This window comes from Gopherus evgoodei, chromosome 7, assembly GCF_007399415.2.
Source record: "Gopherus evgoodei ecotype Sinaloan lineage chromosome 7, rGopEvg1_v1.p, whole genome shotgun sequence".
In the NCBI taxonomy this organism is placed as follows: domain Eukaryota; kingdom Metazoa; phylum Chordata; order Testudines; family Testudinidae; genus Gopherus; species Gopherus evgoodei.
This window is the reverse complement of record NC_044328.1, coordinates 125393872-125409550: the sequence shown is the minus strand read 5'-3', so window position 1 is coordinate 125409550 and position 15679 is coordinate 125393872. Positions and strand designations below refer to the sequence as shown.

Here is a 15679-nt window from a genome sequence, read left to right as displayed (position 1 = left end):
CAGTCCAGGCTCAGCAGGGATAAAAAAAAACAAACAATCCCCACCCCCACCCCTCCGCACTGCAACCCAGCAACTTAAAACTCCAGCCTGGCAACTTCCTATTTCATTAAAACCACATTAGGAATATCCACAGGAGCGGATTTTACTAGATGATGTCACGAATATTTATGCATGATTTTTCTTTAGCCGTGTGTATTGTGCAGCTGAGCTGGGTGGGGTTTCCCCCCAAGTCACAGTGTTACTACAGCATGGACTTCTGTTTGTTCGCGCTTCTCCTAAGGTATCCCAGAGCAAAGGTGGGGCATTGCAGTGCTGCACCAAAAATGCCAGATGCTTTTCTGCAGTCCAGCCCCTTTGCAGCACCGGACGTGGCAGGAAAGCCACCAAATCTACACAACTGAGGATTCTGCTGGCACAGCCAGCTCTGCCCCCTCCTCCGTCCCCCATTATAGAAGACATGGCGGGAGGGAGGGAGCATGGCCACGGCCCTCTTGCGGTCTGGCTACTTTTGGCTGGTGTTTGGAGCAACACCAATGCTACTCTCTCTATGCCGTGGCTGGTGTAAAACCAGAATCAGGGAGCCACAACTAATTCCACCGCAGCATCCACCACAGCTACAAATTTGGCCCAAAGTGTTTCCAAGAGAGCACAAGTACATTGGCGTGGCTGAATCTCATGAACAGCAGCTCTCTCTTGGAGCTCGGTATTGGGTCGGGTGGGAAAGTTGCCTTACTTGAGGGTTTTCTTCCTCTTCAATGTTTGCGTTGCTGTGAGGAAATGGGTTAGAGCAACTTTAGCTCAAAATTAACTAAGTTATTTTTTGTCCAGAGATGCTCAAACTCATGACAATATCAATTTGTTATCCTGAAGGCTGTGGGATGCGATTTCTCTCCAGGAGGCAGCAGAACTCAGAAACTAGAATGTATCAGATTATGAATACTTTCCTATCCAAGCTCTTTTACTGCTCTATAAATCATTTTCACATTGTCTATACAGTTCTTCCCCACCAATATTGGATTAGCTGGAAAACCAATAAACATCCTTTTTAAGATCCTCAGCTACACATATGGACTGGATTAAATGATATTTCATTTTCCATTTACTAGTGCAAAGAAAATGTGTTCATTGAACCATTTTAATTTTGCACATATAAGCAATTTATTCCTATTTTATAAAACTATTTATCTTCTAGCCAGTACTCCAAACATCCATCTATAAATTCATTCTGAATGTGCCCATGACAGAACTATGTAAGTGCAATTTGCTAAACTATGATACAAAAACAACATGTTCAAAAATCTCTTTCTTTGAGATGTGTGTACAGGCACTCAGACACATGCAAACCACATTTTTGATATTTAAGACAAGCTAATCAGTCCTTTCTTTTAGCCTCACCAACATAAAAGCAAGTTTACGGACTCTGCGAGTCCTCTGTACTGATAAGATATTTTATCTCTACAGTTAAAATGGATCTATGACATTTTAAAGAAAACCTCTGAAAAGATGAATGAGAAATGCTTTGTGAAGTGTCTGCATAAACTCACAGTGCTATTGAGCAATAACCTGCCAGATCCACAGGTGAATGGATTCTTTAATGTCACTTCACTTCAACTGTGATGTTTCAATTCACATCACGTGAGGATGTGACCCCTAAAGTCTATGGGGATGGTAACAATGGAATTGATTTGGCCTGTCTTGCTGAAGTGCCAAGAACCCCCATACTCTTGCAAAGTACGCACTTCCTTCTTTTTTTAAACCAAGGAGTCTGGTTTCTACATGTTGCTGGCCTGTTTTCAATGGGGACTTGAGAGGGCCCAGCACCTCCCAGGATCTGGCTCTTAACCTCTTATTTACACTCCTCCAGTTTTATTTCTTGCCTCTCGCCACAAGCAATTCAGTAACTGACATTGGGTCACTTTATCTACAGCTGTAAGGGCAACACACACTGCTTCACTTTTCAATCACCCTTTGAAGTTGCTCTTCAGAGACCACTGCCTCAACTACTTCAAATTTCCATTAATTTTTTGTTCTGATTAGCAGGTCAGTCCTCGCAACTCCAATAACGACAGGGTTGATAAGTGCAACTATATTAAAATTATCTATGCATAATGGAGAATAATTAGGGGAGCAAATTCTTGCCAACACTTATCAGCTGTATGCTGGCTGCTTGCTTTTGTACTGCTAGAGGCTTCAGAGAGCCCTAAACTTCATTGCTTCTCAACACAGTGTCTCCAGGCAGACAAATCTCTCCTCCGTTGTGGGCAAGATGTTGACTGTAAAACCGTGGAGGCAATCATTCTGCGAGGCAGGAGCACAGAGGAATTAGAGCAGTGGTTCTCAAACTTTTGTACTGGTGACCCCTTTCACATAGCAAGCCTCTGAGTGAACCCCTCCCTTATATATGAAAAACACTTTTGTGTATATTTAGCACCATTATAAATGCTGGAGGCAAAGCGGGATTTAGGGTGAAGGCTGATAGCTCACAGCCCCCCACGTAATAACCACGTGACCCCCTGAAGGATCCCGACTCCCAGTTTGAGAACCCCTGCATTAGAGGAACAGCCTCCTCTCGGTGCGTCTATGCCACTTCCTTTTACGCAGATGGAAATTATGCATGCAGTTCAAGTAGGTGACTAGGTTTAGAAAATTCAGCTCTGGCCTTAGGAGCAGGAGGCACGGGAGGAGGGATGGCGAGGAAAGAAACACAATGTCTGCTGAAATCATGAAAAGCCATAGCTGCTTGTAACCACAGGAACTCCTGCAAATGCTCAGTTCTGCACCCTCCAGCAGACGTCATTAGTCAATGGTAGTCACAATGGCGAAACTGATCAAGATAAAAGGTGGTTGAGACAGTCATAAAAGACTTGTAAAAATGTTTAAGATCTCAGCTCTTTTGAAGCCATCTAGAGCTCTGCTAAATTGCTTATTTTATTTGTTTTCTGGTAAGAGCTAGCTTAGTTTTCAGCTAACAATATTTATTTTAATACACCACATATCTTGGCCTGTAGGTCAAAGCCACTGCAGACATGCGTAATTATTTAGTGTAATTCCCAAGCTATGAAATTAAGCCCAGCCCTGGGGAATGTCATCTTCTACTCCCTGAAATTATAGTGGGGTTGTAGGAGTTAGGGCATTGTCTACGTTGCATTCACATAGTTTTGCCATTGACCCCATGGGAGCAGGTTCAGGATTCTATCCTGAAGAGTCTGTTCCATTTGCAAATGTTCTGAAGAGCTCCAACAATGTTCTGAACTGTGAAAACCGGATAACACTGATCAACATCACAGGCCAGATCCTTAGCTAGTGTGAACTGTAGAAGTCAAAGGAGCTAGGCAATTTACATCCGCTGACGATCCGGCCTATTGTTTTTAAAACTGCCTTTCCCAGACAGCTCTGTATAGCACACTTTATTCTTTTTGTTCTGTCACAGTCGTTTCATTATCTGCATTGGCAGGGCTGGCTTAGGCCTATTCCACCAATTCCCCCGAATCGGGTCCCGTGCCTAAGAGGGCCCCAAGCACTTCCATGAGTGAATCCCTTCCCTGGCTAGAGGCGCCTTTTTAATTTTTACTCACCTGGCAGCGCTCTGGGTCTTCAGCGGCACTTTAGTAGCGGGTCCTTCGCTTGCTCTGGGTCCTCAGCGGCACTTCGGCAGCAGGTCCTTCAGTGCTGTTGAAGACCTGGAGCAAGTGAAGAACCCGCCGCCGAAGTCTCGGAGTACCACCTGGTGAGTACAAGTCCCACGTGTTTTACATATGTGTGTGTGCACGTGTTTTTTTTTTAAATCATCCCTGCTGGGGCCCCATCTAAACTGCTCGAATTGGGCCCCAAACTTCCTAAAGCCGGCCCTGTGCATTGGAATAATAGACGGAACATGTCTTGACTTGACCTCTCCATTTCTAAATAGGCAACTGTAATGAAAGGTTGGACTAATGAGCAGAGGTACAGCTCAGAGCTTCGTTGCTAGAACTATTCAGCTTTACAGTCCTGACCCCCACACTACTGACTAGGTGGCACTATAAGAAATAGCCATAAGACCTATGAATGTAGCTTATAAAGCTCCTGTGTTCAGCTAGTTAAATCGCTCACCTGGCCGAGCATTCCAAGGGAGCTGTCTGCGGATGCTTCTGAAAATGCCTTCTCAGGGAATGGAATGGCTCTTGCAATGATGAACTGCTCAGCTGTTTCCAGCAGGAGTGTGTTGTGTGTAACATATTCTGAGGGAGCTCTCAAATGTTGTAAATGAATTTAGGCAGTGGGGCCTGTCTCTTTCCCTTTAGTGCAGGCATGCTAGAACGGTTCCACTTTGCAACACAGTCCAGGCCACCTGCCTTTTTTGTTTTGTATTACCAGAGCAGCTCACAAGACATCACTCCAGGGCACATGTTAACATACAGAAGAACGTACAACAGTACGACTACACAGACATGCAAATTAGACAGCTAAAATGCTTCCAAACAGAACGAGAACATTACATTTTCAATGTGACAGATTATGGAAAATAAGAGCCTTCACTTCCTTGTGTTGAGGACACCTTACTTCTCTCTCCCTCTGCCATTTCTTTGGCTTCACTGGACCCTACGATGACAGGAACTGTTTCTTGAATTAGGGAAATGAAATCTAATTGGGCTCTATTGGTGACAGTTCCTGGAATTCTCTTCCTGAGTGCTCCAGTTCTGACTTACCTGTCATCATGTATCATTACATTAAAACACACCCATGACAGAGACTATCGGCCCATCTTTTACAAAGCAATTTTGTTTTTGTTTTTTACCACCACGCCAGAGGACCAGATTTTCATTACTGCACACACAAACTCTGTGCAAGCAATTACTGCAGCTGCCCATTCAAATGGCCAATTGGGTATTCTGCATGTACACTCACTACAGTTTGCTGATGCTTACATAATCACAGCAGCATGCTTAAGTTATTCACATGTACTTCTACGCACTCAACTCCACATGTCATCATCATCATGGTATGTGGAATCACAACTCTTTTTAAACAGGAGGCATTTTATTAAATAAAGCAGCTACCCCTACCAAAACACGCTAACAGGCTTCCGGAGAGCTTCAGTTCCCGTTTTGTCTCTCTTGTTTACCAGGGAGCCCATCCTCTCTGGAGTTCTAAACAGCACACAGAGAACACCTAGTGGCTGGATGATAGTCTGCATACAAAAATATCATTATTGATACAGTAGGACCCTTTATTTAATTCTCCTTTGTTACACCAAACTATGTAAATGCTGTATCCCATTATAAAATACTGTTGAGGATTGTAAGTTCTTTTCCCTGAAGAAGACCCTAACTGTTCCCTCTTTCAATGTTAGTGCCGCTCAGCTTTGGTGTTTAGGTTCCTCTCCCCTGGTGCTCACAAAGTCTCTGCCCGCCCCTTATCAATGTGCACAGTTGGGAAAAAGGAGAACACAAGAGCCTGCCTTCCGTAACCCACGGCCAGGACCAGGGCCAGGCACAGTCGTAGTCATTGTGACCATGGATTGCTCCATCCTTTCTTCCCTATTCGCCGGGCATGCTCAGTGCCCAAAAAGGGGCTTGGGAGGGCTAGAGCATTGGTCCCACCCCTCCCCACTCATGCAGCAGATGGTGAAGCTGGCTGGCCACCTGAGGGGGCCTGAGTAGTGGGCTGCACTCCGAAGGGGCGCAGCAGTGGGCTTCTGCAGACTGAGGGGCTCTACAAAGTGTTTCAGCTCCCAGCGCTCCACTTTGGGGATCGAGCCATGGGAGGATTCTACTCTCTAATTGACACAAGGCACAAATGACTTGTTCAGTGGCATTCAGGATCACAAAAAAGCAAGGGGGACATGGGAGACTTCTGGGTAGGGTGACCAGACAGCAAGTGTGAAAAATCAGGACAGGGCGTGGGGGGGTAATAGGGACCTATATAAGAAAAAGCCCCAAATATCGGGACTGTCCCCATAAAATCGGGACATCTGGTCAAGCTACTTCTGGGGAATGGATGAGGGTGGACTTGCCACTGAGGGTGCAGGAAGGTTTCTCACCCAGGAGGATGATGTCGGTGAAGGAATGTGGTTATTTTGGGGAGGAAGGGGTCATGGAGGAGGTGTGTGTGGCAGCCAGAAGGCAGTTGAGGGAACATGACACTGGACAGAGGGAGGAGTTTTAAGAGCTGCGAGTCTGTTTGGGCATGTCTTAGGTTTTGGAAGCTGTGGAAGGGAATAGGCTCTATTTATTCTGTCCTATTTCTAGGTATCCCATAATCCAGGCACTTTCACAGTGATTAAACCCACAGTTATCAGTATTAAACCACCCTCTAACACAAAGTACATACTGGGATGCTCATACACCACCCCCCACCATTCCACATCCTGGGTAACAATATCAGGGACATCAGATCTGCACCATCAATAAATACATTTCACTCGCGCAGGATTTTTAGAAAACTAAAACAGAAACATGAATTTGCCCATGTCGATGAATCTAATGAACAATGCCCACAACAACTTTTTTCCTGGATTTGATTACACAGAGAACGCAACACACCAAAAACATTTTTCCCCTTTACAATAAACTCTGTGTTCTAAAATTAAAGCCAGCAGGGTAAGCAAGCTCCTGGATAGATTTCAAAAGATACTGCACTCTTCTTCTTCTTCTTCTTCTTTTGAAACCCTGCCTGCACTGTAGAGACACATTGCGAAAACCCTCGAGTACCTCTGGCACCAAACGTAAACACTACGAGAGCTAAAAATCATGTACTGTTTTTACTTAGATAGTCTACACCAGAGAGCATAGCTGCGGTTCGCCATTTCATGATCAACCACTCTCGGCTTTAGATCATTTTTAGTGTGTTACTGTGGATGCAAAAGCAAGATATTATCATAAAAAGACAAAAAAGAGGGAGATGGAACAACCAAAGAAACGTGGGAATTAAAAAAATGAAACAGACTTTTTAAAAACACATTTCTTAGGCATCAAAGTTCGCATTTCCCTTAAAGACAACTGAACTGTTTTGTGAGTATATAATAAACCCTAAAGAAATTCTTGATCTTTTGTAAATAGAAGGCTCCTGTATGTATTTTTCAATTGAGATGACTGTAGCTGGGTCTCAGCTTTAATAATGTCAACGATTACTTACATCTTCTGTAGTTATTTCTACTGCAAATGGATAACTGGTGCTCATTAGAAGAAAGAAGTAAACCTTTCACTTTTTTTTATAACACTCTCCTCCACATAATAGTGGTAAGTAGGCTATAAGATCAAAACAATGTAAGAGCACTTAGTGGCTTAATTAAATTGGATAGAAAGGAATTATCTCTATCCCTGTAATCGCAGAGTGAAAGAAAAGCCAGGAAAAGTGTACTGAGTGATCAGTATTGCCAGCTCGTACGATTTTAGTGAGAGTCTTGCAATATTTGGTGTTTCTCTTGAAGCCCCAGTTTCTGGAGTCAGGGGATTATGAGAGAATCTTAATTTAAAAAAGTAATTTCCTAGTCCTCCTGGTAATGGAGAAAAGCTTGAAAATACAGCCAAAGGCCAATGACTTGAATGGGGCTAGGATTTCACCCATAAGCCCTACAGGCTCAAAAACCAGAAGACAAGTGAAAAGAACCCAAATTTTCTCTTTTTTTTTCTATCAACTACGTCTTCTGATTTTGAAGCCATTTCCTGATTTTGGGTGGCCTGCCTGATGATTGTTGAGCATTTGGGGTTGGCAACATTGTATGCTTGACTGGAGGAACTCCTGCAGAGACGGAATCCTTCAAAACTAGCATGTCGACTTTGCTTTCTGTTTGAGTCAATAATAACAGTTTCCAGTTACACACGCTCCCCTCATTTCTCATCTTTCCTTAATTACGGCTCCCCTGGAAGAATACACAAATGGCTACTTACAGCAGAAGAAAGCAGTTAAATACTCTTGAACAGTAGGAGTTGCAGTGGCACGTTAATGAGATTATTGATTTTAATGTACTTGTTTAAAAATAAAATTGCATGCATTTGTACAGACCTAGCAGCTTCCCAATGCACGGGAAACCATTTTTAATGCACGTTACCCTGGAGCTGTCTTGAATAAAAACTGATTTCTCCAGTGCCTTCCAGCTGTTTGTCACACTTCCAGAAAAATGGCACCTGACTGGAGGTGTGTACAGTGTTTGGACACAAACTAAAAAGTGCCGAGTCATTTCAGCTACCATTGAGGTCAATGGAAAGTTAGGACATTTTGCACCAAGATATTGCAGAATCAAGTACCATATTCTATTGAGGTTTCATTGACCTTTCGCATATGGCTTATGACCATGTGGGATAGCCACTGTTTCTCCTGACATCAAGATATGCGCTGGAAACCTGCAGAGCTAAATCCATGAGTTTCTTCATCTCAACCTGAACCAGCACTTTGAAGCTGGAGGTTGTAACAGACTCATGCGCTCTTTGGATCAGGCACAGAGATGGACATACAACAGACCAGTGGGCAAAGTTAAAGGAAAAGTCACAGTAAAAAAGTGACCTCCTGAAATTCCAAGTCCTCGCAGAGCAAGAAAACTTCTTCAAGGCATCTTTAACTTATTTCTCCTAGAGAATGGGGCTTCAGTAGGACTAAAAGTGCCTGAAGTTAAGCATGTGCTTAAGTGTTTTGCTGGATTAGGGCCTAAAGCCATTTTATTAAATGGACAAGCTAAAGGTGGCCATGCAGTTTTCTTGCCCAGTAGAGGTTGAAAAGACTAATACAGGCTTAGCTAATAGAGCTGGGTCATGCAACTCAGGCAGCAGAAGTTTATGCTTTCAGAATCAGAAGTCCCAGTCTCAATCCCCCACTAATAACAACCCACCCACGGGTGCAGCATTACGTGTCCATATAGGCCAGGCGCGAAGAGTCAACGGAACGCATGAACAAACAGGAAGATATAAGTACTTATACCATGAGTTCCGCCACACTGGGTAACATTAGGAGGCCCATTGTAATTTCTACAGCTGTATAATGTCATGTAGCCTGTGATAAAGGACAATATGTGCTGCTGTAGTTCTGAGGAGCTCCCATACGTCTGACTTGTCACATGGTCACTCCATAGCATTTTGAGGGTCATTCTTAGAAGCGCTGCCACCTGGAAAACTGTGAATTATGTCACACCATGAGCCCATGCCTTACGCTGTGATGCACTACTCCAGGGGTAGACAACCTATGGCACAGGTGCAGAAGGCGGCACACGAGCTGATTTTCAGTGGCATTCACACATCCTGGCCCCTGGTCCGGGGGACTCTGCATTTTAATTTAATTTTAAATGAAGCTGCTTAAACATTTTAAAAACCTTATTTACTTTACATACAACAATAGTTTAATTATATATTATAGACTTATAGAATGAGACCCTCTAAAACGTTAACATATATTACTGGCAGGCAAAACCTAAAATTAGAGCAAATAAATGAAGACCTGGCACAGCACTTCTGAAAGGTTGCTGACTCCTGCACTACTCAGAAGTCCTGTATCTGTGGCAAGACTTCTAGGAATACTGATAGCCAAAATGGTGGAACTCTCTCTGGCTTAGAGGTTCAAGACGTAAAATTCTCAAGCTCTCCAGTGGTAGAAGGTACCTATATCAAGGTATCCCAAACTAGGTGAGGTCACTTTAAATCTGAGATGTTCTAGTTTCTTTGAGGAAAGGTTAGATTATAATCCCTCAGCATTGTTTTACAGCTTTTAACAGATATGATCAATAGACACAGTGTATTTATTTATTTTTCTGAAACTGAACACAAATAGAGGCTCCTGTGCACTGAAATCGGTAAGAAGCTTAGCATTGACTTGGCTTTTACAGAATCATAGAAATGTAGGACTGGAAGGGACCTCGAGAGATCATCCAGTCTATCCCCTGCACTGAGGCAGGATTAAATATTTCTGGAAGCACTTTTGTGAATTAAACTGCCTTCAGCAAGGAACCCTGCAGTACTATCTAATTCATGACAATCAAAAGCAGTGAGCAGCCATTCAGAAGAGAGGCAATGATGCTTGAATGACAGTGATCTATTATTAGGGATCTACTATTCCAAATGGATCCCAGTTTCACCTCGCAGCTCCTCTCTGAAAGGGTATACCAGAGCACTTCTCTTTCAGAAACAACACAGTTGTTTGCGTTGCATCCTTCTCACATGTCTCAGATCCCTTCCTGTGTCCCTAGAGTATTGTTAGTGTGAATGATTGTTCGCTAGTCATAATTCCTTTAGCCACACTAACACCAGAGACTGACCAAAACCCTGGGTTCTCCATTTTGAAACACAGTCATGAGGCAGCTTTTACAAACTCCACATCAGATGCCGATATTCATCTGCAGCAAAAACGTGGGAGGCTAAAGGGTCAGCTAAGCACAAGCAATCATCTTAGGAGAATATGAGTAACCACTCAAGGTACAGCAGCTTCATTCGCATCATGTAAAATTCCAATGGTCACAAAATGAAACCATTAACGCCAAAGCCCTTCACTCAGGCCTTCCCTCGGCACCTTTGCTTTGCATTAATGAAAGAGTTCACCCTCATATCCAAGTAAATTAAATTGTCATAGGTAGCCAGTACCCACAGCAGGATGTAAGTGAAAGTGTGGGAGCTCTCAGAGATAGACCCAATGCTGCTGGGGCACACTCCACAGCTTTAGATTGGGCTCATGCTGTTCCTCTTACATTCGAAACAGGCCTTGTTATATAGAGCCTTGATAACATAAAATCCCCAGGAGTTAAATCAGTGTGTAATATTCTCTTCAGATTGTATACATCTTTTGACTTCCAACCTAGCAGAAAATAATTCTAACATTATACAAGGGCAATACTCACAAGCGAAGCCCATTGAAACGCAAGTGTTGTGGGTCACACAGAGTCAATCAAACAGTCATTGTAACTCAGATTGTGTATGCATTAACGTGTTACCAGTTATAATGCCTTTGAGTTTTCATACCCATGAAGCAGCATTTCTGATGCAATATTTTTGAAAAATCAGAATCAATGAATAAACACAGAAAAAGGCACAGCTTCCAAAACTGCAAGGCAAAGTTAATTTCCCCATCTCTGCCCTTCTACAGCATTCATTATAAGCCAAGGTACTCAACAATTCAAAATTCGCTCAACAATTCAGTTTTACCCTCCTGGTTATTTATCAAGGGACAATGTCATTTAATATTTCTGTTATAATAGTGAATCTTCCTAGATCTTTGAAAAATAATCCAATAACATTTCACATTATTAAGTCATTTGTTACATGAAACAAAGCTATGGATAATACTCAGATTATTCCCAAATAAATATCTATACAACTCAGGAGGAAACTGATTAAAATGCATTTTATTGGAAACCATAGATAGAAAAAATATTCACTTTCTTGATTATGTAAATAGAGAAAATGCATTACTATTAAGTCCCAGCCTACAAGAGGACTATTGGTTTATCTCAAACAAGACTATAAATATATTCAGCTATTAAAATATTGCATCCTTTCTCACTTCATATAACCTTCAAAACAAGGCAATCATCAAATCTTTATATAGCCTCCAAAATATATTAAATTACTTAAATGTAACATAGGGAAGCCAACAGAATGTTTTGTATCACATGTAGGAATAAAATAATTGACAATCAGAACTAAATATTAAAGATTGATTTAAAATAAGGAAAAAAAGTTCAAATCCTCAAAATCAGCCTCATATATTCAGACCTGATTTTTGGTTTTGGATATTAACTGGATATTAATAAAATTACATACAGTACTTCTGATACCAACAAATCTATGTTTCGATAATACTTGTGATTCAATTAATCCCAAATTCTTTGAATGTCAAACCACTTTAGATATTGGGAGGAAAAAACTAATTGATTTAAAAGACATTACTATTGAAAGTTGATTTTCACTTGTCATTCTGAAGTCACTCTCCCTGAGTAATCTAGCTGGTATTAAAACAAAACAAAAACAAAACAGAAAACAATAAACAAACCCCATTGCCAGATACTGTCATTCTTATATTGAAGAAAAGGAGAGACGCTTAGAACTCTCTTTTAACCAATGGCACCTTCCCTATTGAACACACACATGTAAAGATTCAGAAAATCAAAATGTTTCAACTAATTTATAACCCATTTGGTATCCTGTTGAAAGAATATGGAACAATCATTTGGGAAGCTCAGACCTGGTTGACCCAAATCTTTTCTTTCTCCTTTTTAATTTCTTTTCCTGTAATTGTATTATTTGTTATTTGAAGGTCTGTCTGAATGTCTAGATAGATAGATAGATAGATAGATAGATAGATTTAAGGCTGGAGTTTGCAATGGAGCTTTAACTGAACACCCAGTGCTTTGGGTACCTAAATCCCTTAGGCTATTTTAAAAATCCCAACCTAAATCCAGTGGAAGTTCTGATCCAAACAATCCCTGCCCAACACAGAAAAAAGCAGCTCCCACCACACCCTGCTCCTTTTTTGTTGTTTAGGATGAATATACCACTGCCTAAATACCCTTTAAGAATTTGTAGGTATCATTGTTTCAGGCTTATGATCTTTGTTTTAAAAGGCACTGCAACCAGACGTTTTAAAGCTGCAATGTTCCAGCGATGTGTTATGACTTAAAATGCAGTGACTTCTCGGGATTCAGCTTTGCTCAAAGTCTTATTCAGGAGACACAGTCAAATATTAAAATATAACAGCGGGGGGGAGGGGTGTAAACTTAGGGTTTTAACCAAATAACTCCCATGGGAAACACTTCTGCCATGCTGAGACTCACAGACATTTAAATCTGAGGATGAGGCAGGGGATTATTTTATATCTTTTTTCTTTAAATATAAATTAACAGTTTTAAAGTTCCTAAAAGCAAAACCAGAATGATAGCAGGACCTAGTCCTACCACTTTTTCTTTTTCTTTTTTTTTCACCTGCAGAATCTGATCCTAAAATCTGCTAAGCTCATCCTGCAGGATGCTGAGTGCATTCAGCTGTCATTGAGCGCAGAAGGTACCAGGTACTCTGGAGGTGGTGCTAAGCAGCTCACTGGATCAGGCTCCCGAGCAAAGCTGTCTAGTGGTGGCAAAGTCTCTAATTTCACAGCTCTCCTACAAACGACAGACACTATTTCAACATGTGATACCCCAGTATAACTTTATTTTATTCACCCACTATGCACGCATAAACGTATACAGATCTGCACATGTGTCTCCCAGTTCAAAGCTCTGCAAATCCAGCTAGTGGAGGACTCCCCCTACATAGAGAGCCAGAGCCTACTTCTCCTCTGACACGGGGGCATGATGGTGGAAAGGGGTCATGACTGGGATGTCCATGTGCCCCAGGGATACAAGGGTGTTGGCAGCTGGATCAGATGCTTATCTTCCTTGGGAGACTGCAAAGGCATAAATGTGACCTATAACTGCCTTTGTCTTTCCCTTCTCCTCCTGGGCTTTGTTCTCTATTGACTATGATCTTCTGTAGTCATTTACAGCTGGACAAGGAGGGAGTACAACGGGCATACAATGCAAATCAAAAATGGTCCATTTTACTCTGAGGTTGGTCAATGTCTGCACGTGGCCCAAAGTCATGGAGAATGAAGCCCAATATTATAATTGTTATAATGTATCTGAGCTCAGACAGAACACGCCAGTCCTCTGTGGGAACACAGTATTTACTAATGGTCAGCGGAAGAAGAACTGTTTGAGAGAGAGAGAGAGAATTTCTTTATAAAAGGTAAATATTTCTTTTTACACAAATAGCTCCACAAAATGGTTGTCTTTTAAAACCAAGCAAAAGTATTAACACCCAACATATAGTGTAAACTATTCCAAGCTTCATATTTTATTCTTTTAAATATAAGGAGTTTCTGGCGAGTTCTTCCATATGCTTATGTTTCTGTAACCATTTAATAATATCAGAAGATAGAAATCATTTGAGAAAGTATTTTTAATAAATGATCCTACGTGGCATAATCTCAGTGTTAAACACTAATTAAAAATAGTTTTAAACAAATTTACCTGTGACAGGTCAGAATATCTTGATCTGTGGGTGAACGTCTGATGCCTTATCGGCTTTGGAAGGTGCCTGGCTTTGAGTGACAAGAACCTGAAACCTGTATTGTTCAGATGCCAATTTCAGCAGGAGTGTGAAAACTGTACAGTAATTGCAGAACTGCGCTTCCTGCCCACTGAAGAAACAAATTGTTCCAGTCACCTGGCTGGGGAACAACATTGGCATGGTTACCTGGATACCTGTTGCTGAGGGATACGTACACTGCAGTGGAATCTTGGCAAGTTAAAATGCCTGATGTGTCACCATAAATGAAAACCCATTAGAAATCTTACTTGGGTGAAACAAATGCTGTGACCCAAAACGTCTGAAAGTGAATGGTGATTTGGGAGTACTTCAATTCCTGACTGGCCAGACTGCAGTCGCAAGGTATAACTGCAGATCATGTAGATATAAACAAGCTAGTTTTAATTTAGTTGTACAAACCCACTTAGGAGCTTGGATAATTATTCACGGGGCTAGATCATGAAGCGTGAGCACACGAGTTGCTGCATCTTCATTACCCCAGGACTTGAGCTAGCTCAATTAAAGCTAGCTTGGGTTTGTCTACTCCAGGTGTAGGCAACCTATGGCACGGATGCCGATGGTGGCATGTGAGCTTATTTTCAATGGCACTCACACTGCTCGGGTCTTGGCCACCGGTCCGAGGGGCTCTGCATTTTAATTTAAATTTTAAACAAAGCTTCTTAAACATTTAAAAAACCTTATTTACTTTACATACAACAATAGTTTAGTTATATATTATAGACGTATAGAAAGAGACCTTCTAAAAACGTTAACGTGTATTGCTGGCACGCAAAACCTAAAATGAAAGTGAATAAATGAAGATTCGGCACACCGCTTCTAAAAGGTTGCTGACCCCTGGTCTCCTCAAACTGCAACCACACCCCTTGACTGCAGTACAGACACACATCCTAAAGTGCCTGACTTTCAGGGATGGGCATTCTGAACTTTCTGACTAGTCCCTAATATAGGATTAAGCAGTCAATAAGGATTTAATTATTTTTGGCAAAAGTGTGTTCGTGGAAGTGGGGTTTTCAAGAAGAAAAGTAGCTGACAAACCCAATTTTAAAGGGAAGGGCACTGGATTTGCAGAAATATTAAAGATATTACATGACATAAGAAGTGTAGTTTTCTTGAATAGTCCTAGTTTTTAGAAAACCAGGATCTTCTAGATTCATAGATTTTAAGACCAGAAGGGGCCACATTTAATCGGACCTCCTACATAACAGAGGTAACAGAATTTCTCTCAGTAATCCTTGCAGGGGAAGGGATTACTCATTCTTGCAGGTGTGTAAGAAATGCCTGCACTCTGAAGAATAAAGGGGAAAAAAAACATAGGTAAGAAGAATCAAATACTAAACCAGAAATGACAGGCATAACTGGCAAAGCGCCCCACATACAAAGCTCTTCCACTGGCTGAAAGTTCTGTAGATAATGTTCCCACAGTAATACAGAATTGGCAGAACGATTCCCAAACAGTATTTCTAACGGGAAGGAGCAAGAGCTCAGCCATTTACTACAATTTTTTAACAGGATTGCTTGGTGGCTAAAAATAAAAAACAGCATAAATGGATTTAATATAACAACTCAGGATGGCTCATTAGCGTGGAAAGTGAAGAATGTGTGTTCTACCGGTGTTGTCAGGAGTGCTCATGTCAGCAACA

The 15679-nt window shown here is 41.6% G+C and overlaps 1 protein-coding gene across 2 annotated transcripts in view; it reads right to left on the bottom strand.

Annotated features, from left to right (window-relative positions):
• PRICKLE2 (prickle planar cell polarity protein 2) overlaps positions 1-15679 on the bottom strand; it is a 187994-nt gene that overhangs the window by 114869 nt on the left and 57446 nt on the right. Inside the window, exon 1 of one of the 2 annotated variants that reach the window (XM_030570708.1) lies at positions 13961-14042. The exons of the other annotated variant lie outside the window; for it this stretch is intronic. The gene's annotated coding sequence lies outside the window, so the exon portion shown is untranslated. Of the gene's footprint in view, positions 1-13960; positions 14043-15679 lie in introns of those variants that run through there. 2 annotated transcript variants of the gene reach the window in all.